Source organism: Odocoileus virginianus, chromosome 3, assembly GCF_023699985.2.
Source record: "Odocoileus virginianus isolate 20LAN1187 ecotype Illinois chromosome 3, Ovbor_1.2, whole genome shotgun sequence".
NCBI lineage: Eukaryota > Metazoa > Chordata > Mammalia > Artiodactyla > Cervidae > Odocoileus > Odocoileus virginianus.
In genome coordinates this window covers 84,093,402-84,118,369 of record NC_069676.1, presented here as the reverse complement: position 1 = coordinate 84,118,369, position 24,968 = coordinate 84,093,402, and the positions used below count along the sequence as shown (strand labels likewise).

The window sequence follows — 24,968 nt, the reverse complement described above, 5'->3', positions numbered from 1 at the left end:
CAAACTCATATCATCGAGTCAGTGATGCCATCCAACCATCTCATCCTCTGTCTTCCCCTCCTCTTCCCACCTTCAATCTTTCCCAGCATCAGTGTCTTTTCAAATGACAGCTCTTCACAGCAGGTGGCCAAAGTGTGGGAGTTTCAGCTTCAGCATCAGTTCCTGCCAATAAATATTCAGGACTGATTTCCTTTAGGATGGACTGGTTGGATCTCCTTGCAGTCCAAGGGACTCTCAGAGTCTTTCCAACACCACAGTTCAAAAGCATCAATTCTTCGGTGCTCAGCTTTCTTTATAGTTCAACTCTCACATCCATACATGACTACTGGAAAAACCATAGCTTTGACTAGATGGACCTTTGTTTTCAAAGTAATGTCTCTGCTTTTTAATATGCTATTTAGGTTAGTCATAACTTTGCTTCCAAGGAGTAAGCATCTTTTAATTTCATTGCTGTAGTCACTATCTGTAGTGAGTTTTGAGCCACCCCCCCCCCAAAAAAAAGTCTGTCACAGTTTCCAATGTTTCCCAATCTATTTTCCATGAAGTGATGGAACCAGATGCCATGATCTTAGTTTCCTGAATGTTGAGTTTTATGCCAACTTTTTCACTCTCCTCTTTCACTTTCATCAAGAGGCTCTTTAGTTTTTCTTCACTTTCAGAGTCCTCTGTAAAATGGAAGTAATAATAGTATCTACCTCACAGGTTTGTTATGAGGATTTAATGTGCTGTTGAAGGGGATTCTGCTGCTCACAGCTTATAAAATCAATACTCACAATGGTAGAGAGGAAAGGCGCTTTTAATCAGAATGCTTTCAAGATGGTGGCTTCAGCAATATGGCAGATTTGAAGAGACGGTGGACTCAGTGTTCCTCAGAAACCACCTCTGAAGTTTCTTCTTAACCTTGAAACTTTAAAGGGAAACAAGGAGGAAATCTTAGATATTTGTTGAGATAGGGGGTCACAATTGTCATCTCCCACTGTATGCAGACTTGTGTGCAGGCTTGTTGATCTTCTCTGGCTGTTATCTTGTTCACAAGGTCTGGTCACAGTTTGTCTGGGAGATTACTGAAGGGAACACTATGGAAGAGATCTGGTCATCTGTTAGTCACTTATTCTTCATGTCTATTTCATTGATTGATGGAAATAATGGAGAAATTAGGCAAGGTATCTTGTGATTAAAAGGTTTGAAAGGTGATCTTGGGCTGGAGATGAGTCGAGCGTGGAAGTTCCTGGCTTAAGGTAGACAGAAGGGTCAGCCTCCTGCAGAGAGCTCTTTCCAGCTAAAAGCTAGTTACAGATCCCCACTTGACAGAACATCATTCCATTTTATGGGGTTAGGGGTGAAGGTCTAGCTTTTGTAACTTCATGCTGACAGAGTGCTGTATTCTCAGAGTGGAAGATGTCAACATGGGGCTATGCTGACAGTTTTGGTTGTTTGCTTTCATACAGGGAGAGAGCAAGCTACAGTTCTTTTCATGCCCACGAAGGTATAGATTATGATGAGTAATAGTGTTACTCTCATTCTGTTGAGAACCGTTCTCAGAATTGTATGAGCTACAGACTCAGTCCTGCTCAAGTTTTAGCAGTTTATATTATGACTGTAGTCCGGTAATCATGCAGTTAGCTTCCTCTTCCTCTGGTGGCAGTTTCAGCATCTGTAGAGCAGCTAAGAAATGTGCAGCAGACTCTGAGTCTGTGGCTCTAACCCTGATCATTATCTGCTCAGATTTTTACTTGGGGGTGAGAGGATCTGCAGGGTTCTACTTGATTCCAGTGTCTGTAACTTTTTTTTTTGCATACCTCTCAACACAAAATATATAGTCAATAAGTGGTAGTTATTAGGACTGTAATTGGCTATGTATTACACAAAATATTTATATATTCCTTTTACATACTTTCACATTAAACTTCATTCGTTTACTGGCAAAAGAAAATTTCTCAACTGGTTTCTTTAACTTAATGCCAGAAACTTTCCACATATTAAAAACAGCTTTAAATAAGGATGTCCCAAACAGTAAAATGGAGACCACTTTAATTTATTATAGTTTTCATCATTATATCACCTAGGCCATGTTTATTCTTTTCCTTGAAAAGTCTTTAAACCTATAGCAACACTGTTAGTCAGTTTCCAAGGCTCTTCTTGCAGTTATTCTTCACAGAAAAACATACACATCTTAAGGTGCTTCCATTAAATTCAGTGAAACCTGATAGGGAGGCATCTAGGTTTTGCAGAGCCTAAAGCTCATACAATTTTAGAACTTTAAAAGAAAAATAATAAATATTTTAAATTAAAAAAATTGCCAGCATCCCTGCCAGGTCCTTGCAAGAGGATGGTAGGAGCCCTAAAGTTTCATAGAAACTTCACAGAAAATCGAATATTGCTTCTTTCCATGCCCCAGTGCATTTAGCAAACCCTTCACACAATAAATTCTCAGTATGCTGTGGTGTTGGAGAAGACTCTTGAGAGTCCCTTGGACAGCAAGGAGATCCAACCAGTCAATCCTAAGGGAAATCAGTCCTGAATATTCATTGGAAGGACTGATGCTGAAGCTCCAGTACTTTGGCCACCTGATGCGAAGAGCCAGCTCATTAGAGAAGACCCTGATACTGGGAAAGAATGAAGGCAGGAGAAGGGGATGACAGAGGATGAGATGGTTGGATGGCATCACTGACTCAGTGATGGACGTGAGTTTGAGCAGGCTCTGGGAGAAGGCGAAGGACAGGGAAGTCTGGCGTGCTGCTGTCCATGGGGTCACAAAGAGTCAGACACAACTGAGACTGAACTGCAACACATTTATTGGGGCTTCCTTGGTGGCTCAGTGGTAAATGATATCCCTGCCAATGCAGGAGATGCAGGCTTGATCCCTGGGTCAGGAAGATCCCCTGGAGAAGGACATAGCAACCCACTCCGCTATTCTTGCCTGGGAAATCCCATGGACAGAGCAGCTGTGGGCTACAGAAGATAGGATCACCAAAGAGTCAGGTAGGACTGAATGACTGAACAAGAACAACACCACCACGTTTGTTGACTAGGAGCCGAGACTTGAGTAGGAACTGGAGAATTATGTCAGGTGGCTTTGATAGTGTAAATGGAAAAGGTGTTAGCTCCATTCGCAGTGATCCCCATCTACCAGTGAGGGAGAAATATGTCTGCTGTCAGTGTGTTCAGTGGGAAGGGCATGATCCACCCTTGAGTTTTCTTCCGATACCCATTAGAGCCCCTTGATGTAAAGACTGCAAAGCAAGTATACTCAGCTCTAACAAAACTTGCTTCGTTTCCAATAGCCTGACAACTTGAAATATTCACTTACCAGTTTCTCTTTCTCCCTGGAGAAGGGAATGGCAACCCACTCTGATATTCTTGCATGGAGAATTCCATGACGGGCTACAGTCCCTGGGGTCACAAAGAGTCGGATACGACTGAGTGACCAAAACACAGTTTCTCTTTTTGTGTTCTTACTCTCGTGGGAATGTATAAGTTGACTGCCAGTTTCATTACTAGAATGGAAGGTGATCATGGATTTTGGTCATGACTAGGAGTACTGTAATGGTTAAAAATTCTTGATCTACTTAATAAGGAATCACTTTTAAAACTTCTTTTCCAGTTTGGGGCAACTGATGATTAAGAGTTATGAGATTATTCCTGGCCAGGTTAAACTCTCTCCCTAGAAGTAAAAAACAGTTGTTTCCATGTATTATGAAATCCACATAGATCAGTCTGGGTGTTCACTGGAAGGACTGATGCTGAAGCTGAAACTCCAAAACTTTGGCCACCTCATGCTAAGAGTTGACTCATTGGAAAAGACCCTGATGCTGGGAGGGATTGGGGACAGGAGGAGAAGGGGACAACAGAGGATGAGATGGCTGGATGGCATCACCGACTCGATGGACATGAGTTTGAGTAAACTCCAGGAGTTGGTGATGGACAGGGAGGCCTGGTGAGCTGCGATTCAAGAGTCAGACACGACTGAGCGACTGAACTGAACTGAGGTTCTGTTTTCAGGTTTGATTGCCAAAGGAAAACAACAACAAAAGAGGTGAATAGTACTTAACTGATACATGCTAACTGTGAGTATTGTAAAGATCACATTCCTTTATTAAAAATCACTCAGTCGTGTCCAACTCTTTGCGACCCCATGGACTGTAGCCCACCAGGCTCCTCTGTCCATGGAATTCTCTAGGCAAGAATACTGGAGTGGATTGTGATTTCCTTCTCCAGGAGATCATCCCAACCCAGGGATTGAACCCAGGTCTCCTGCATTGCATGCAGATTCTTTACCTTCTGAGCCACCAGGGAAGCCCAACTGTGACTATAATAAGCATCAAACTCCTTTATAAATTCTGGAGGGTCTGTTTCTGCAATCTGCTGCTTTCTAACCATAAAGCTTCTTATTTTGGAAACGTAAGATTTTAGCAAGCTATCCTGCTACAGTCATTGTGGCTTTAATTATTGCTCTTTCATAAAGTCTACTTCTTGTTTATTTCTTACAAGGAAGAACTTCAGATTAGAGTATATATCTGTATCTTTCACAGCCATGGAACCTCTATTTTACCTGAACACCTTGTTGAGAACTATTTAGGATACTGGCTTCTTTTTTCCTTTACAATAAAGAATAAAATGTTCCCGGCATGATGATTCCACTTAGGAATGGATAGATTCTCACATACTTAAATCCTGAAAGGTACAGGAGATGGTCTGCTCGAAACGACAGGTTGTCATGGTTACACTCTTCTGTGGTTCAGATGGGGAGAGGGGCCAATTATCAAGTTTCATTTGGTTGATTTTAAGTAGTTTGTTACCTGGATACTTAACAAATAAGAAAACTGGAAAAAAAAAAAAGAGAGACTTGTTTTCTTCTTCCCTAGAAAGGAAACAGTCATCATGGAAAAGGAAAGAAAACAAGGAACCTCAAATTCCAAACAACATGGTAAATTGCTTCATTCAGATAAAGAGTTTCTAAACTGTTGACTTTGTTTGGAGACTAACACAAGGCCTGTGAACGGAGATAGCTTTCAGGCTACAAATTGGATTTTTTGTTAACTCTGCTGATCCTGTAACACCAGCTTTAAATAATTCTCCTCCTTTCCAAATTTGTCTGGTGCTTCTCAAATTTGTATGTGTGTGTATTTTAGTAGTGACTCTTTTTGTCAGTTTTGCTGCTTGGCCTTCCCCCTCCCTCCCATGGTGGAAGTGGGATTGTTAATTAATGATATTCCAGAGGCAATTTCTGGAGTGACTATTGGAAAACCCTTCTTAATTAACAAAATGATAAATTCCCCACTGCAGCAGTGCTGCAGCGAAGTTCATCTCTGTCATTCAAAATCCATGATTCTAAAACATTCTCCGACATTTTTGTGAGGATGTTGGGCACTTAAAGTCTAGATCTTTTATCAAAGCTTCCACAGAAAGATGGAGAAGGAGAAATGAAGAGTGAAAGAAGAACTGGACAAAATTAAAATGCTATTCTGTCATTGTAATAGTTCATATGGGCGCTGACAGGAGAGCATTTTAATTTTGTCAAGTGTGTCTGCTACTCATTTATTCCATCTCCTGCTTGTTATCGAAATTTCAGATTAAATGTAAAGATATGAATGTATTGCCATAATAAATTTATAAGTGGATATTTAAAGAGCAAAGATTTGAATGACACAAATGAACCTCAATGTAGCAGTAAAGTAGATAGGATTTGCAGAAAGATGCCACAAAAGTCAGAAATGATTGCTGGAATCGCCTTAATTAAAAAAAAAAAAGAAAAACTTGAGCTGCGTGAGCTGCCACAGAAGGTATCTAATATGAAAGTAGGCTTACGTTACATTATTTATGTCACTTTAAAATAATCTAATAAAAGCTTTAGAAAATCTGATTAAACTGTATTATTCACATGTAAGGCAAATACTTAGACAGTGGAAAAGTAAGCTGTTTAATTTGGGGGCAGAAGGTAAGATTCCAGACAAAGTTAAACAGCATGCTTTTAAAAAAGTATGAATTTATTTGTAAGATACCTATAAAATGCAATTGTCTTTTTGTAATTTTATATTGTTAAGTGAATAGTAATCCCAGTGTAATAAACTGTAGCGGTAACACTTTCTGAGGATGCTTTATTTTCCTCCCACAAGGGACTCAGTATTTGTTTAGATTTCACAGCAAAACCATATAATCTGAGACATTCTTGTGGCATTTGCATAACATTGGTATTCACATTAAGAGAGAAAGTGATGCTGTGAGGCACCCAACTACTATTACATCAAGTATGGTTAAGACCCAGAATGCAGTGCTGGGAAGAAGCAATGGGGAGTTAAAATAAGGATACAGGGATAAATTATTTGACATGATCCTGAGCAGACCTGACTTTTGTAATGACAAACAGCAGATAACCCTGAAGGCAATCTGACAAAGAAGAATAAGGCGGTCATACCAGCAGATATGAAAGGAGATGAGTAAGCTTTCCTGAAATGTCTGAACCACTATTGAAAAGCATGTCCTTCGACTGTGACCACCACTTCTTTTTTCTTTTCCTGCCTACTGCCTTCCGGCTAATGTAAAGATTCACTTTTGCTTATCTGCTTTAACACAGAAGAATCCTAGTGAGGATAAAGTTATAAGGATTGGAAGGGAGAGGGAAAGAAATATGTGTACAAAAATAGCAGTGGAAGTTTCAGAATGATAACATAAGGTCCATGTTTAGGCTGGTATTCTGATTTTATCCAAATAAATATTAATTTCAAAATAATATCTGACTTGAACTTAAATGGAGAGGAAGAAGATGAAAAAGTTCCTCACTTAGCCTCTGATCCAGTATGCTGTTTTTGGTTGAGTATAGACAGTAAAGCTTAGGGGCGGTTCAGTTAAAACATTTGAGGATGTCTTAAAGAAAGCTCTGGAGAAGGAAATGGCAACCCACTCCAGTACTCTTGCCTGGAAAATCCCATTGACAGAGGAGCCTGGTAGGCTACAGTCCATGGGGTCACAAAGAGTCGGACACGACTGAGCGACTTCACTTTCTAAAGGAAGCTCATGCTTTTAGGACCTATTCAGTAAGTCAGGGTGAGGGGAGAATGTTGGGCACTTCAGCAAATGACCAACAACAACAAATTTTGCCTGATAGACAGATGTTATGTGGTAGATGCCCCACCAAGCTTTCAAACAGTTAAACTAGGTGTTATTATAAAGTCAAGCTAACATGAAGCATTATTATTTTTTAGCCAGATGTTATTAGTTACATTACTGCTCATACAGAGTAGGAAAGTTCATTTTAATATATGGCACAGATCTTTGATAAACAATGTGTGAAACTGGATTTCCAAAATGTGGATATGTAGCAGGGCCAAAACTTATAAATTGAAACTGAAGAAGGCAGTCTGTAAGTAATCTTTCTCATAACCTCCTCTGTTACTGAGTAGTGTGCAGGGATGTGAGGCAGGAAGAAATCTTGACAATCAGTGGTCTCCTAACCTCTTCATTAAAGTCAAACGCTTTTATAAAAATGCTAGTCCTTTGAATTTCTCTTTCTCTCCCTAGATAGCATCTGGGTAGATTGGTGGCAATCTAGGGGCACAGTGGTAAAGAATCCACCTCCAATGCAGGAGACATAAGAGATGAGGGTTTGATCCCTGGGTCAAGAAGATCCCCTGGAGGAGGAAATGGCAACCCACTCCAGTACTCTTACCTGGAAAATCCCATGGACAGAGGAGCCTGGTGGGCTACAGTCTATGTGGGTTGCAAATAGTCAGACATGACTTCGTGCGAGCACATATACACACACAGATTGGTGGTAATGAGAATAGTGTGACTAGTTCCAGCTGGCTTCTGTGGTCGTCATGAAGGCAACAACTGAAATCCACGGTCCCAGCTATTTGCATGCAGCCTACTAAAAGCTCACTAAAATTTCTTGATCTTGATTCCTGATCTATGCTGTTTAACTAGTTCCCTTAGAACCTCCACAACCACTAAGGCATGTAGAAACTTCTAAGCCCCTACTCACAGACCATAGGTAACTAAGAGCACTGTCTCACACTCACATCTCTAGCCACCTCCTTGTACTTCCCTCTTCTTGTTTTTGTTATTTAGTTGCTAAATCATATCTGACTCTTCTGTGACCCGGTGAACTGTAGCCCACCAGGCTCCTCTGTCCATGTTGTTTCCCAGGCAAGAATACTGGAGGCAGTTGCCATTTCCTTCTCCAGGGGTTCTTCCTGACCTGGGAACTGAATCTGCATCTCCTGCAATGCAGGCGGATTCTTTACTGCAGAGCCACCGGGGAAACCCCACCTTGCTGTTCTACTCTCTCACTTCCAAAACTAGTCCTAGAATCTTGCAACTTCTATCAGCCCTCGGAGAAATAAGCTTCTTGCTATAATATTCCCGAATTTCCTTATAGATATTTAGAGTTTCTATACACTCCTCAAATTTAGCCCCTTTCTGCTCTATTTGTGGACCTCACATTAATTCTCACTCCACTAGGGCTAGGAGAGAAGGGCTTTCTACTTTCTCTTCATATATGGGAAAGATTTACTCTTAAGTCATTGTGTTTGTCTGTTTCCAGAGAAACAGAACCAATAGTATCTTTCTCTCTTTTGCTTCATCTCTCTCCTCCATTTCTCTCTCTGTCTAGCTATCCATCTGTCTTTTTATGCTTAGAGATTTACTATAAGCCATTGAAAAATGTGAGTGTGGAGACTAAGTCCCATCATCTTCCATCTGCAAGGTGGAGACCCATGAAGTTGGTGACATAGTTCCAGTCCTCCTCCAAAGGCCTGAAACCAGGAGAGCTGATGGGACACGTTCTAGTTCAGTTGCAGAGACTTGAGAGCTGGTGAGCTGATAGTGGAAGTCCTAGCCCATGGGCAGGAGACCAACATCCCATCTCAGTAGGCAGGCTGAAAGAAAGACTTCTCCCTTCCTCCACCTTTTTTTTTTTTTTTTTAAATTCAGGCCCTGAATGGATTGGATGATGCCCACCCATATTGGGGACAGTGATCTGTTCTACTAAGTCTAGTAGATTCAAATGTTAATGTAATCCAAAAATACCCTCACAGACACATCCAGAAATAATGTTTAACCAAATATCTGGGCTCCACATGATCCAGGCAAGTTGACACATAAAATTAATAATCATAGTCATGTTGAAATCACGCACTATACATCATTCTGTAAACTCTTTATTTACTTCAATATTGTTTTCGAAGTCAACTGTAATAAATGTAGATCTATTTTTAAACCTTAATCCTTTATAGTGTGTAGCACGCATGTGTGCTAAGTCATGTCTGACTCATTTGTGACCCCTTGGACTGTAGCCTGCCAGGCTCCTCTGTCCATGGGGATTCTCCAGGCAAGAATACTGTAGTGGGTAGCTGATCCCTTCTCCAGGGGATCTTCCCAACTCGGAAATTGAACGTGGGTCTTCTGCCTTGCAGGCAGATTCTTTACCATTTGAGCCAACAGGGAAACCCTCTAATTTACTGCTTATTGTAGGTACATTTCTGGACTCTATTATAATCTGTTATTCAGTAAGGTCCTCATCCTGTTTTTCTCTTCTTAAAGATTGTCATGGTTATTTTAGTCCTTTAATCTTGAACACAAGTTTTAGAATCCATTTTTTTCAAGTTTCATGAGTAGTCTGGTCTGGTTTGGGATCATACCTCTGCTTTTATTCTTTTCAAGTCTCTTGAGCAGATTTCGAAGATAGGAATTGTCTGTTTATTGTAGGTTTTTCTGTCATTTCTAGAATCACTTCTAAAATTGTAGTTCATATCTTTTTCATGGGAACTGATTCTGGATTAAAAATTTATGTTTTTGAATATTCATAACCCCTTTAATTTTTCACTTATTCTTTAGCTAACTTTGATAATGTATATTTTTATAGAAAAGTAAATGTTTCTTTGAAAATCTTAAAATGTCATTTATTTATAGCATTATGATTTTTAAAAAATCTTGACTCTTTTAGTAATTATATTCATTTTTCCAAAATTACTAATACTTTTAATTTGTTTTCTTTTTCTCTCTTTATCAGTCTTAGAGGTGTTTCCCCACTAGTTTTTTTTTTAATGTACCAACTTTCTATATTTTCACACATACTATAGAAACTGATAATTTCTGTAATTTTTTCTCTTTGATTAACTTTTACTATGTTAATTGTTCTTTGCCTATATCTTACTTTGATTTTATTCTGCTCCTTTGCTGGTTTTCTAGGTTCTGTGCTATTTCTTTTGAGTCCTTTTTATTTTTCAACAAATTCATTTCTGATTATAAACTTACCTCTTAATTTTGCATTAGATTCATTCCACAAGTTTTTAAAATGTAATTGTTTCAACTGTTTCTTTGGTATTCAGTTATCAATTTTATATTTCCCATTTACTTTTTCATTGAAACATTGTTTTACAATTTGCTCTTTTTCCCAAATATACACTGTATGGTATTTTTATTTCTCATTGCTTTTTTATTTTTAACTTTTTATTTTATTTTTATTTTATACTGGAGTGTGGCTGATTTACAATGTTGTGATAATTTCAGGTGAATAGCAGAGCAACTCAGCCTTAATATACTTTTATCCATTCTCCCTCAAACTCCCCTTCCATCCAGGCTGCCACACACCATTAAGCAGGGTTCCCTGCGCTATATAGTAGGTCCCTGTTAGTTTCCATTTAAAAATACAGCAGTGTGTACACGTCGATCTCCAGCTCCCAAACTATCAGTTCCCCCAACCCTTTCCTTCTGGTAGCCATAAGTTCGTTCTCTACATCTGTGAGTCTGTTTCTGTCTTGTTAATAAATCCCTTTGTATGATTTCTATTTAGATTCTGCATTTAAGGAATATCACATGATTCTTCTCTTTCTCTATCTAACTTCGTTCGGGTCAGATAACATGGTATGGGTTGTTGTGATCTTTTTATGTTTGTTGAGATTTCTATGTGTCCTAACACTAGATCACTGTGTAAAGGTTTCTATCTGTGTTTAAAAACAATTTATGTTTTATATTTGGGGGAATGCAGTGTTCTAAATATATCTAATAAAGAGAGACATTTAAATGTGTTGTCCAAATTTTATGTATCTTTTATTTTTTCTGTTGGCTTGTTTTGTCAGTTTCAGAAAGAGAAATGTTAAAATATTCTATTTTGATTGAGGTTTTGTCAGTATTTTTCTCATGACTCTGTAAGGTTTTTCTTTATCTATTTAGGTATACGTAAAGTCAGTTATAGTATCTTATTTTTTAAGGTATATGTAGAGTCAGTTAAAACATTTGATTGGTGGATTGTTTAAATATTATGTAGCTTCCCTTTTTATCTTCATTAATGCTATTTGCCCTTAATTTTATTTTGCCTGCTATTGATCTTGCTGCATCAGCTTTGTTTTATTTAATATTTGTTATGAATTAACAGTATACCTTCTGTCTGAGAAATAGGCATATTCTCACATTTATTTTGCTACTGACTGGGATTGTAATCACAACTAAGATACCACTGAACAGCATAATATTAACCAACTGTAGATTTCAAATATTGCCTCTTTCTAATGTCATGGACCCACTGTGAATTTGAATGAGGATTGTCTCTTTCAGAGTCAAATTCTACATTTAGATTTGTTCCAAAATCAGTCCTAGATTCTTCTTGTGACTCAGTGTGAAGATTCCCAGCCAGCCTATAGTTGAGTCAGCTGGGGTGAGACAGAAGACTTTCAAACATCCTGTAACCAATATTCACTTTCTCTCATTTAGAGTAGACTCCTAGGGAGCCGAAGGGTAACAATTAAGTGAACTTGTAGATTTTCACAATTGATTATGTGTGGATTAGGATGAAGTGTCCCTGAAGACTTTGGAAATGAGGAAAATGAGATTGTCCTGAAGAAGTTAAATTAAAATTTTAAGATAATTGTGTCAAAGCTGGGAAATGTTAAGTTGCTTCAAAGATACCCTGTAGTAAACTCTATTCTGAATAAAGATATTAGAGAACTTGCCCAACAATATGGGGAGCAGTTGACCATGAAGTCTAGAGAAAGAAAGGTCACAGAGATAAGCTTTGGGTGTGTCCTTGCTGCTCTCCACTGGGACAGAGACTTCCATAGCTAAATGGCTTTTAGCAAATGGTCTCATTTGCAAAACCATGATTTCTGAGGGAAAGACTACAGCAGGTTGTTACCAACAGTCTTTAAGTATTCCAAACCTAATAAAAAGATCGTTTGCAATATCTGCAAATGGAGACATAAGACTTTCTTATCCTGATGCCACTAAACATTGATTTAGCTAACTAAATTATCTTGTTCTAATTCCATGCTCATTGAGCAAGCTCTTTATTTTTATTTAAAAGTCTGCTTTTAGGAATAAAATTGACAGGTCATCTGGACAATTCTGATTGCTAAAATGTATTTCTCATTGTAAATTAGCAATGGTATTCTGTTTATGAACTTCTTATATGTCCTTTTTAAAAAAAACAAGACTGCATATAGTTAAAAAAGGATGGATCTTTTCATTTGGAAAATATATAGAGTTTAAATGGTTATCTGGTTTCCCATTTTATTATACTTTAACAAATGTCATTAATTTAGGTAGTTTGCTATATTTTGCTATGCAGACACTGTGATAAGCATACTTTGTGAACACATGCAGTGGTGTCAGTAAGATAAGTTTAAGAAGTTACTTCCCAAGTTCCTTTTTTTATTTAGTATAGTTTATTTACAATATTAAAATTGTTTCAGGTGTTAAAACATAGTGATCCAATATTTTATAGATTATACTCTTTTTAAAGTTCGTATAAAATAATGGCTATATTTCCCTGTGCTAAACAACATATCCTTGCTTATTTATTTATTTTATACATAGTAATTTATATCTCTTAATCCCTGCCCTCTAGCTTGTCCCTCCCCCTACATCTCCCCACTGGTAAGCAGTAGTTTGTTCTCTATATCTGTGAATATGTTTCTGTTTTGTTATATACATTTTTTCTTTTTTTTTTTAGATTGTGATAATTATTTAAGTGATAAAATATTTTTCTTTATCTGACTTATTTCACTAAGCATAATACTCTCTAGGTCCAACCATGTTGCTGCAAGTGGAAGAATTTTGTTGCTAATATTCGATTGCATATAATCCACATCTTTTAGCCAGTTGTCTGTTGATGGACACTAAGATTGCTTCCATATCTTGACTACTGTAAATAATGCTGCTATGAATATTGGAATGCATGTATCTTTTCAAATTTATGTCTTCATTTTATTCAGTTGTATACCCAGAAGTGAAATTGCTGTGTGGCATGGTAGTTTTATTATTAGCTGTTTGAGGAACTTCCTTACTGTTTTCCGTCGTGACTGCACCAATTTGCAATGCCATCTACCTTGGACTAGGGCTCCCTTTCCTCTGCAAGCCTCAGCATCGGTTATTTCTAGACTTTCTGATGATAGCCATTTTGACAAGTGTTAGGTGATACCTCCTGGTTTCAATTTGCATTTCTCTGATGATTAGTGATGTTGAACATTTTTTCATATGCCTGTTTACCACCACTATATATGTATAGCACAACTATACATATGTGTGTGCGCATGTGTGTGTGTGTGAGAGATATTACACTGGAACTTGTATAACAGTCTCATGACTGATTGAATAGAGAAATTGTCTTAGATGGATTTGCTTTCCGACCCTAAAAACATTAAGTATTAGAGACGGCAAGTCTAAGGAACAGGGCCTTGATTAAGGAAAATTCTCAAAGACTATACGTAACTCTGAGGCTTTCTGTGAGAACCTTCCCAGGTGACATTCTGAAATCATTATATACCTAAAATGGATACTATCCTTTCAATTATTTATTTAAATAGCTGACAAAAAATTTGTAAAACTGCTTAATGCTCCTCACTGTAATTTATCTCCCAGTACTCTGGTTCCAACACAGCTTTCTGTCTTTCTGTTTAATCCAGAGCTTAAGAATTGGTCAAGTAACTCCCTCATCATTTATTGTGATTCCTGGCTATACTTCTCACTCACGTATTCTTTGAAATCTGCCTGGTGCACAAGGACTGTGGTTGAATTTACTGCCTGCCAAGTTTCTGAAGACTATTAACCCCTTCGATTCACCTAGTAACAGCAGTGGCAACCATTTTCACATAATGTGCTTCTATTCACCTTGCCACAATTGACTGGTCCAAAGTTGTACATTTTACCTGAGCTAGGTAATAGGTGTGTTTGGACTTATACCTAATACACTATAGCATCACTCTAATTGTTCTTTTATAAACACCTAAGAAACTTTTTTATTTCAGATGACTTAGGAAGCAGACAGAGTTGGCCTATACTGAGTTCTTGAAAAAACACATGGGTGAAAAGAGATGTAATTAATGACAGATTAGGAGAGGAGTCTTTCCAAATTATATATGATGCTTTAGTCCTTGGTTTCAGCGTATTTATGCCGGTAGCTCAGCAGCATGACTCTTCCTGAGTTCCTTTACCTCCGTACTAAATCTTTGCCTTTTTTTCCTTGAACCTAGCTAAAACATTCCCTTTAGGACTATACAGAGAATCACATACTCCTTTCTTTCTTCTTCCTATGAGTTTGTCTTGAATTCAAAACTCTGAGGCAAAAGTTTCTTCTAACCCACAACCAAGGCGTCCAATTGAAGGTAGTTTATCAAATGTGAAATTCCTCGTGCTATTTGTGAAGTTATTTATTTTATAAAATGAAAGCTTGATCCCTTTCATTGAGAATTAATTTCTGTGTAAAATAATTCAATATATTTTATGTTCATGGATTTTGTAAAGTAAAAACTTCACAACTGGTAAATAGCTTGGAATATTTCACATTTATCTGTTTCTATAATATGTGTGCACATTTACACACATACATGTGCATTCACACACACACATTTTCTTCTCCTAAGTGAGAGTTTCAACCAATTTTGTGTAAATGTTGATACTCACGGCAAAAACTGAATTGTTTTTCCACTTAAGAAGTTCCTCTTACCTCTTAGATTTTCCCCATAGAGTTTTCCACAGAATAAAAATGATTCTTTTATAGAATAAAAAAGTCTCTTTTCCTTTCATTTTTATCTGTACTATAAACGTCTATTTAGTTCCCATGGAAATGCAAACTCAAGTTTAAAATATCTGTGTGCATGTGTTTGTATATGTGCATGAGGAAAAGCATGCTCTGAGCAAACCCCCCAGTCATGCAGCCTAAATAGTCTGACAGTGAGATCGAATGAATTTGGCGAGAAGACCCTTTCATCCCCTCTGGAGCAAGCTCCAGCGACTAGGGATGTTGAAGCAGAGTAAGAGAAGGTTCTCCAGAAAATGCGGTTTATTTGAATGCATTTTCTGAACTTTACATTCTGTGAAAAATTATAGGAGGTTTTCTTCACTAGAAACTTCAAAAATGAAGACATAAGGTAGAACACAGCAGAGACAAGCTGATGCCTAGACAGACTCAAGCCAAGCTGTTGACTCTGCCAGGATACCAGACCTCTTAGGTGTGGATGGTGTCACAGCCCTGGGAGACTCAACGTGATTGTCTGCAATCTTTAAAAGCCCCAGGATATCATGATGATAGAATCCTGTTTTGATTCCCTCCCAGAACTCTAATAACTAGAGAGTCTTCTTAGATGAAGCTCCATCCGTGATTTCTTTGCCTTCTTTCAGGGATGGGTAGCACAGATAGTTTCAGACATTAAGCTCCAGCCAGGTTCAGAGAGCAGTTCATGTCATCACATAAAAACACTCTATGTCTACAGGAGAGTCATCAATACAGGTGAGGGTGCAGCTTACTATCATGCTTTTGGCCCTATGTTACTCATATCATTAAAATTCATAGGCGTTAAGTTAGTAAAAAGTTACAAGCAAGGAAACATGCCAAGACTAATGTACTTGTTCTTGATACCATCATTTCTTATGTGGGAGAACAAACAGATATTGCTGCCTTGAATTTGAAACTAGGTGATTGCTATAGAAATTATTTTTATTTAAACCATATTTTATAGAATGATAAAAATCTACAAGATGGTAGATCATATAATCCAAATAACCTTTTTCTAAAATAAAGATATTTATCAACTTCCTTTGTTAATATCAGTGTGCTTTGGCTTTCCTGCTTCCAGTGTCAGGGGTTTTAGCAGGTTAGAAGGCAATCTATTCCATGGACGGCTAACTGTAATAGTCTCTTGCTTAGAGTGAGATATTCTTGTTTTCTGAATAATTGGGTATGCATTACTTTTACTTGACTATTATCACACATTTTTACAACACCATTAATAAACCTAATCATCCCAAGTGTTTAAAATCATCTAGACACCATATTTTCAAACAGAGAAATGAAGAAAAATCAGCTTTCTGCTTTTGGTTAAGATTTTTGTAAGTTTATACTTTGAGCACCATGTAGTGTAACAGAGAGCAATAATAGGTAAAAATTGAGATAAATTTCAGAAGACTGCCTTTCTCAAAGGTAAGCATTTCAGGGAGCAATGTGCACATGGTGCTGAAACCAGGAACTTACTGGTTCTTGTATTTCCCTAGACAGATGGAAACAAACAAACAAGACAGATAAGATTAACTGTGTTCCTGTGCAAGGCAGTAACAGGAGTCAATCTCACTGGATAAAACTTGAGACTAGTACAGACTCTCCCTTCACCCATTGTGCCTTAACATATGTAAGGGCAACTAAGAAAATTTTTGATAACTTTTTTAAGACCAATCAAAATATAAGTCTTCTATGCCTTTTCATATGCCTTTACTAACTGTGGAACTTCTCACTCCCTTTTCATGTTCTGCTGCCTCTTGCCCAAATGTCTAGCACAGCACCTACAATAAGATTGCATTTCCTGGCTAACAAGTTTTGCAGCCTTGGCAAGGTTATAAGAGCTTCTTGTAGCCACCATGTCTTACTCAGCTTTAAATTAGTTGGTAGCCTAGTTTCTGATACAGAAGAGATGCTCAATTTATATACTACATGAAGGAAAGAAAGAAGAGGGACCATTCTCTTATGGCAAGACATTCATTTCTTTCTGTTGTTCAGTCACTCAATTGTGTCCAACTCTTTGTGACCCCATGGACTGTAGCACACCAGGCTTCTCTGTCCTTCACTGTCTCCCAGAGTTTGCTCAAACTCATGTCCATTGAGTCAGTGATGCCATCAAATCATCTCATCCTCTGTCGTCCCCTTCTCATCTGCCCGCAATGTTTCCCAGCATCAGGGTCTTTTCCAGTGAGTCAGCTCTTTGCATCAGGTGGCCAAAATATTGGAGCTTCAGCTTCAGCATCAGTCCTTCCAATGAATATTCAGGGTTGATTTCCTTTAGGATAGACTGAGCAGAAACTTTCTACGAGATAGTTAATTTACCTTGGTTGGCTTGAACTCTGCAATTCTTCCTGGCCCTCTGTTGTTGAAGTCTTGTCTCTCAGAACCTAAAACATAGAGTATGAAGTGTGAGTCAAATTCAGTAAGTAGATCAATTCTAGAAGCAAGGAGATAGGCTTCGTTACAGCTTGTTTGGTGACTCTGCTTTATTGTTCACTGGGGCAAAAAAGTGAAAGCATGAGCCAACGCTTGGTATGTAACCATGACCACTGAAGCAATTTGAACTGCTTTCTGTGAGTACACCGATCTCATTTTCAGTAAATGTTAAGCAGGTTTCTGTGCTAAAAATACATTGAGCTGAAACAGTGGATTAAGAAAGATGCTGTTCTAAATCCCTTCTTGTAATTTTCATTTAATGGGTCTAAATTCCTTGAAGTCTCAAACTTTAAAATTGACTTGCAAAGATCTTAAGTTATGGCTCTGAATCCCTTTGGAGGAGATGCTTATGAATATTAACTATACCTGCTAGGTACAGGAAGTGTAGGATGCACTATGTTGGTACAGGATTCGTATGAGCACAGAATTAGTGAGAGGTAAGTGATGGGTAATAGGCTGTGTAGAGTTTAAAATATTCGAAAGAACAGACTCTGTATGGTATTGTAAAGTGGAGCTTCATTTCTGATTTTGAAATGTTACAGTGCTTGCTTATTGTCACAGCATGATCTTCGGCACAGTGGGTAGCACTTTTTTAAAGTAACGCAAATGCATGAATGTCAGAAATACCTTCAGATATCAGGGACTGCATCTTTAAGGAGTGTATTTGGCATTAAACAGCCTTTTCCAGCTAATGAATTTCTCAAGTTACAAGAATAATGGCCTTTTTAATCTTAGCAAGAGTAATTAAACAGACATTTGTTATTAATGATGTTGTTAATGGCAGAAGATATTGAATTCTCACTTTAGATATTATACTGCTTGAGAGTGATTATTTTGAATTTCAGACATAGGAGTGTATGATGGTTTCAAAAGTACAACGTCACTTTAAGAGCATTGTAAAGTACAAGTTATTTAAAAGAGAAAAATACTAGCTTCACTATTGTTAATCCCAAGAAAACTGAGTATTTCCAAATCGAGGTGGAACTCCTAGGGATAAAGAACATTTGATTGATCAGTTCTGCTTACCTGTTGAAATGGTGTTTTTCTTCTGATGAGACACATATGTGGCAGCCCACAGCTTGAGAAAGACTGACTTGCTCAATATCTTCAAAAGAATAGAAAGGCAGATTGTATTGGTTGGCAACTCTATGTCCACTTCCGTTTTCTAGCAATTTCCTCCGAGTTTGTTCTGAAATCCATCCTATCTCCTTCAGAAGGAAATCCTAATAAATCATTCCATTCATTCATTTAACAAATACTTACTGAGGGCCAATTATGGCCAGGCACTGTTTTGTGCACTGGAACTATATCTATGAAAACAGAGTAGTCAAAACACACAAAAAGTCACAAATAAACAAAGGCAGTATTAAAAAAGACAAATTCCTACCTGCTGTGATTGGGGTTAATGAATTAATCAATATAGTCAGGCCACAGCATTCCCTGTGGACTCTCATGGTCTGGTACCAGTAGCCAGCATGTGAGCCAAATGGCCCCAGTCACACCAGAAATCAAGGCTTTTCTCTTCGCTTGAGGGAAAGAAAAATTTCAGATCAGCAGCCAGACCCCATTGCCTCTGGCAGTGATTTTGTGACTGGAAGGGAATCCAGGCTTAGGATGAATCAGAAACTAAGGACAACCATGGGTGTTTCCACTGCCTGCCCTAAAAGTATCTGCATTCAGTTGCCTGTGTGCTTAGTCATTTCTGACTCTTGTGACCCCATGGACTGTAGCTCGCCAGGTTCCTCTGTCCATGCGATTTTCCAAGCAAGAATACTGGAGCAGGTTGCCATTTCCCGCTCCAGGGGATCTCCCAACCCAGGGATGGAACCCACATCTCTCTGGTCTCCTGCATCGGTAGGTGGATTCTTTACCACTAGCGCCACCTGGGTAGGAATGTAGCCTTCCTGTCGGGAAATCCATCCCTGGTCTCCCATAGGACAGACTGCTTAGAGCAGATCCTCTGGATTTTTGACACTATACAGCTGTCGTTTATCCAAATTTCAAATGTAAAATTTAAAATCAAGGTACTCAGCAACTGGAATAAGACCAGTTGAATCCTTGGACTGTGAGGTAAAAGCTATTTGAGTGGAAGATACCAAGTTGAACCTTTGGGATTACCTCCTCTCCCCATCACAATAGTTAGTCAAAAACTGTCAAATTTTGAGAGTGATGGCAGACATAGAATCACCCTTAAGGATCTTAAGAATGCAAGGGTAGTGGTGTCTATCATACCTCTATTTAATCCATAAGTCTCTTTGCTTACAGAAATCAAATAGACCTTTGAGAACCACTGTAATGGGGACATGCTCAACCAAGTTATAGCCCTGACTCAGCTGCTCTGCTAGATGTGCTAGTATCTTTCTTTGAGTAATTAATTCTCAGATTTATGACATGAGGCTTGAAGTAGCAAATTCATTCTTTTCTACTGTAATCAGACAAGAAAGGACACATAGGGTGATAATACACATTCATAGTTTTCGTCCAGGTATGTTAACTGTACCACTCTGTCATCAGTCAGAAGATATCTGGATTATCTAGACATCTCATGCAGCATCAGATTAATTATTACACTGATGATATCATGCGGATGAGGAAGAATCAGAGAGGGTGATTAGCATGCTGGAGGTCTTGGTAAGACACTTGGGCCCCAGAGGGTGAGAGATAAACTCGCTGAAAATTCAGAGACCTGATACTTCTGTAGTTTTTAGGGACTCAGTGGTCCAGGACATGTTGGGATATTTTCTATAAAATTAAAGAAAAATTGCTACTTGTATCCTCTATTACAAAGAAGGCATAATATTTATTAAGCCTATTTGTGTTTTGAAGGTAGTACCTTTTCATACTTAGAAGTACTGTCCTAGCTGATTTGCTAGATGATACAAAAGTCTGTTATCTTTGTATGAGGTCTAGAACAATAAAGGGTTTTGCAGCAATTCAGGCTATACTGTAAGTAAAAATCCACTTCGGGTATGTTGTCCAGCAAAACGTGTGATGCTGGAGGTGTGTAGTAGGAAAAGATGCAGTGTATGGCTTATGGCAAGAAGAGATTCATATCAAAGATGCTGTAGTTCCAGAGCAAGGCCATGTCACTTGGGGTGGAGAAACAGCTGGATCCTGGTAGAGACCCATATGAGTTGGGTTCTATTTAATGTCCCAAACCATTATTTGGTAGAACCCAGCAGCAGTCCATCATAAAAAATGGCAGACTTGCACTGAGTCTGAACATACCAGAGGGCACAAGAAAACTGCATGAATACCTAGCTTAGACTTCGTTCCCCTCTCTGTCAACCACTGTGTTTGCACCAGAACCCTGCTTCACCTCCCGTCTATGACCATATATAGATATCCTTTACAATAGCTGAAGGAGAAGAAAGCTCAAGCTTGGTATATGGATGACCAAATAATCATTGGAGTTCTTGTCAAATAATCAAATGCATTGATTCTTTATGTGCAAACCAAAAATGGGTGTGGTTTCATTCCAAGCTATACTCAGACAGTGCTAAGAGAGACTTTTCCCATTGTCACAGCTTCTGGTTATATATTTGGTTACTTACTATCTGAAAGAAGTGTCCCAAGGTAAGAATATATAGAGTCATGAGTAATTGACATGATTGGATGAGCCCAAGGGGCCTGGAACTTTAGAGACAAGAATGTACGAGGTAGAATATGTGGATGGAGGCAACAAAGGAGTGGGCACAAAGCATGAAGATCTTTGCGTGGTTTGTGCAGACCCGCCAGAAGACATCACTGTAGAAGAATCATGGAACTAGAAAGTAGGCACAAGTGACTCAGTTGGTAGACATTAGTTTGCCTTCGTCATCAGCCACCCCAGAACTGGTGTAATGAGCTCATGACTTGAGAGGACCCAGCTGCAGAGATGAAGGTTTCATGTGCATCCAACAGAGTGACTCTCACTTTCCAGGGCTAGTCTAGCTATTGCCAAAGCTGAATCTCTGGTGTGTCTCTATTCCATGAAGAGACTAATCAACTGCTGGGAGCAGAATGACCGTCTCTTCTGTTCTGAAAGGTCTAGTAGTTTATTACAGAACATACCAGAATGTTGTTGTTGTTATTCAATCACTAAGTCATGTCTGACTTTTTGCGACCCCATAGACTACAGCACACCAGGCTTCCTTGTCCTTCATTATCTCCTGGAGTTTGCTCAAACTCATGTCCATTGAGTCAGTGGTGCTATTCAATTATCTCATCCTCTGTCACGTCCTTCTTCTCCTGCCCTCAATCTTTCCCAGCATCAGTCTTTTCCAATGATTCAGCTCTCTGCATCAGGTGGCCAAAGTTTTGGAGCCTCAGCATCAGTCCTTCCAATGAATATTCAGCATTGATTTCCTTTAGGATTGACTCCTTGCTGTCCAAGGGACTCTCAAGAGTCTTTATAGCATCACAATTCGAAAGCATATGAGTTCATCTTTTTTGACCTCCAAGTCACCCCCATTCAGAGACTGTCAGGGTGCCTTATCCACAGGCATGGAATCCTATATACATCCCACCAATGAACCCACTTCACAGTCAATGAGATATAGGAGCAAGAAGACCATGACCATGGAATCTGTGGGTTGCATCAGACACTACATTCAAAAGCTACCCGGTTGATACGGTGTGCAAATGGCTTGGGGAATGTAGAGGTGAATCACCTGCTCAGAGGCCATACTCTGGAAGAAAGTGGTGCCTTGTATAGGTGGATCAGAGACTTGTATATGGCATTGTATTTGATAGATTCATGCATCTGAAACTTCAGTCGGTATCAAGGTTGGAAGCAAGAATGCTACCAACATTGTACACAATGATTTACTATGGGATATTGTTCTTCCTGTCCTTACAACTCTGTGCTCTCTAAGGTAGAAATCTTGGCGCCTAATTAGTATGTCCCCACTCTTCCTGGGGACAGACTCAAGTGTGGAGGGGCAAGCCACTCATACTCCCATATTTCTTTTCCCACTTTTTTTCTGTGTGATTAGACAGCATAACTGCAAACTGCCTGACCAGTCAGGCTGTCTGAGCAGAAGCTACATCTTCTTTTGTGACACCTTGAACATCTCTTCCATGAGTTAATTTTCTGCATTTGAAATAAAGGGGCCATAGTTAGCTGTGAGGAATAATGGGGTGTGACATTGATTTTATCTTCCTACTCTGCTTCATGTTACATCCCTGGATCATCTCTGTGGACCCAGAGAGGTACCAGTCGGGGAGCTATGGATCCTGTAGTTATGCTTGTGTGTAGAAGTGGCACAATTCTTGAGCAGAAAGCTTGTGACTTACTTTTTACAGCCAAAACGACTGTGCTGGGCACATAGAAGCTATGCTATATTGACTGAACTAAACTATGTAGGTTGGTGGTGTTGAGAAGCAGTTGTCTTCAGTATTTTAATAAATAACTCTGAGCTGTTGTTTATTCATTCTCGTTAGAAATATGAATTAAACAATGGCGTGATCTGATGTTCTCAATGAAATTTCTTTCAAACCAGAGATTCAATGGGAAATTATTTTTCAGTAGAAAGGAAGCCCTTTAGTCAGGCTTGGGGGCAGGTCCCATGGTGACATGTGATAGTGTGTCTTTCCTTTGACTCTTAAATCTTTATATCTCCTGAGGGGAAAAAAAATGAGCCAGCTTTAAAAAAAAATCCACCAAGCTCTAGAGAACAGAGTTTACAGAGAACTGAATTACATGCCTCTTTGAATCCATGTACTCCAGCTTTCCTCCCTCTGTGCTTCCAGCTGACATTTTCCAAGAAGCACTGTTCTGCATTGCATTTTCTCATCAGGACACTCGGCCATCTTAGTTTCAGGGTCACTTGAATCACATGTTTAACCTGATTCTTTTTTTCATTTTCCAAAATATCACAAATAGGCCTTTTTTTTTTTAAGAAGGGGGAAAAAAAAATCTGGCTTCAGTTGTTAATTTCCTCTGTTCTGTCAAGATTAGGCTAGTAGTTCTGAGTAATTCTGGCTCATTTTCTCAAGGGACTAAGCCTGAAATAATCCAGTGTTTATTTTTATACAAATTCTCACAGTACTACAACATTTCAGTGACTTCCTGGGATGTTTCTAGTTTTTCACAGGCCAAGAGGCCATTCTCAGAGGTAGCTCCTTCATGTAAACCTAAAAATGGCACTTTCCCACATTATAGTTTATCAGGAAGTTTAAAGTTCAACAGTCCTCCTCTCTTTTCTTTCTCATCACAGAGGAAGGAAAAAATAAGGGCAGTTCCAGCATCTTAGCTCATTCCAGCACGGTCATTCCATTTCAGTATTTTGGAACCTGGGAAAGAGGCAGGGAGGTTGGAGTATATCTTGGCTGAGAGATGGCTGGACTGGGAAACAAGGCTCTCTGTCATTCCCTATGTCACTCTGTGTGTGACCCTGACCTCTTCCCAGCATTCCTGACCCCACCTCTAACTGGGGGAAAATGATGTTTGTCATGTAACTCACAGCATTCTCCCAAAGTCGTGAGATACTATGCTGAAAAAAATGGGAATCGTGTTTGGAAGGCCAACCCTATCTTCTGCACACTTGTGTCTTAATCTACCTTCCCTATTTGCCCTCCAGTACACTTTCTCCAGAACCCTTGCTTTCAGCCCAAGGAATGGACTCACTATCCCTTTTGGTATTAATAACATAGAATTCTCTACCTCTGTGCCATTCCTTGGGGTTTCCTAGATGGCTCAAGAGGTAAAGGATTCACTTGCAGTGAAGGAGATGCAGGTTGGATCCCTGGGTCAGAAAGATCCTCTGGAGGAGAAATTGCAACCCACTCTAGTATTCTTGCCTGGAAAATCCTATGGACAGTGGAGCCAGGGGGGCTATAATCCATAAGGTCGCAAAGAGGCAGACATGACCGAGTGACAGCATGCCTTGCCCCAGTGTGATGCTCCTCTTTCTTTGCCTATTGATACTCAATCTAAACCCAATTCTTAAATTCAGCCTCACTCTTTTCCTTCCTCTCAAATCCTATGACTCTTTCCACTTAATATTTCACTTGGATACACATTTCTTGCTCCAGAATTTGTAAAATGTACTGCAACATTTTTTGTGCGTCCTTCATCTCTTCTAGCATGAGGTAAGTACCTAGTGAGTGAAAATTGCTCAGTTGTGTTCGACTCTTTGTGATCCCATGGACTATACAGTCCATGGAATTCTCCAGGCCAGAATATTGGAGTGGGTAGCCATTACCTTCTCCAGGAAATCTTCCCAACCCAGGGATTGAGCCCAGGTCTCCCACATTGCAGGTGGATTCTTTACCAGCTGAGCCACAAGTGGAGTCCAGGGTAAGTACCGGAAGCCCTCAAATAATGTTTGACCAAACAGTCTTTACATCAGCTCCTTAACCTTTCATGTTGGCTTTAGTTCACCTACACGTTGTTGAAACTGCACACCAAAATGTGATTATGGTATGTGCATTCAGGCATACAAAGTGGGCAGTGGAAAAATCTGTTTGAAATATTCAGCCTAGAGTGTTAAATTCAATCCTAGAAGTCAAGAATCATTTAGCTGTGTCAGGTTCAGGGCTATATTTAAGTTTATTGTTTCATAAC

The 24,968-nt window shown here is 39.0% G+C and overlaps 1 long non-coding RNA gene across 8 annotated transcripts in view; it reads left to right on the top strand.

The window, feature by feature from the left end:
• The window catches only part of LOC110130695 (uncharacterized), an 871,740-nt gene that overhangs the window by 168,262 nt on the left and 678,510 nt on the right, over positions 1 to 24,968 (top strand). The window contains exon 4 of one of the 8 annotated variants that reach the window (XR_011486995.1): positions 4,003 to 4,067. The exons of the other annotated variants lie outside the window; for them this stretch is intronic. This is a non-coding gene — a long non-coding RNA (uncharacterized lncRNA). The remainder of the gene's footprint in view (positions 1 to 4,002; positions 4,068 to 24,968) is intronic. 8 annotated transcript variants of the gene reach the window in all.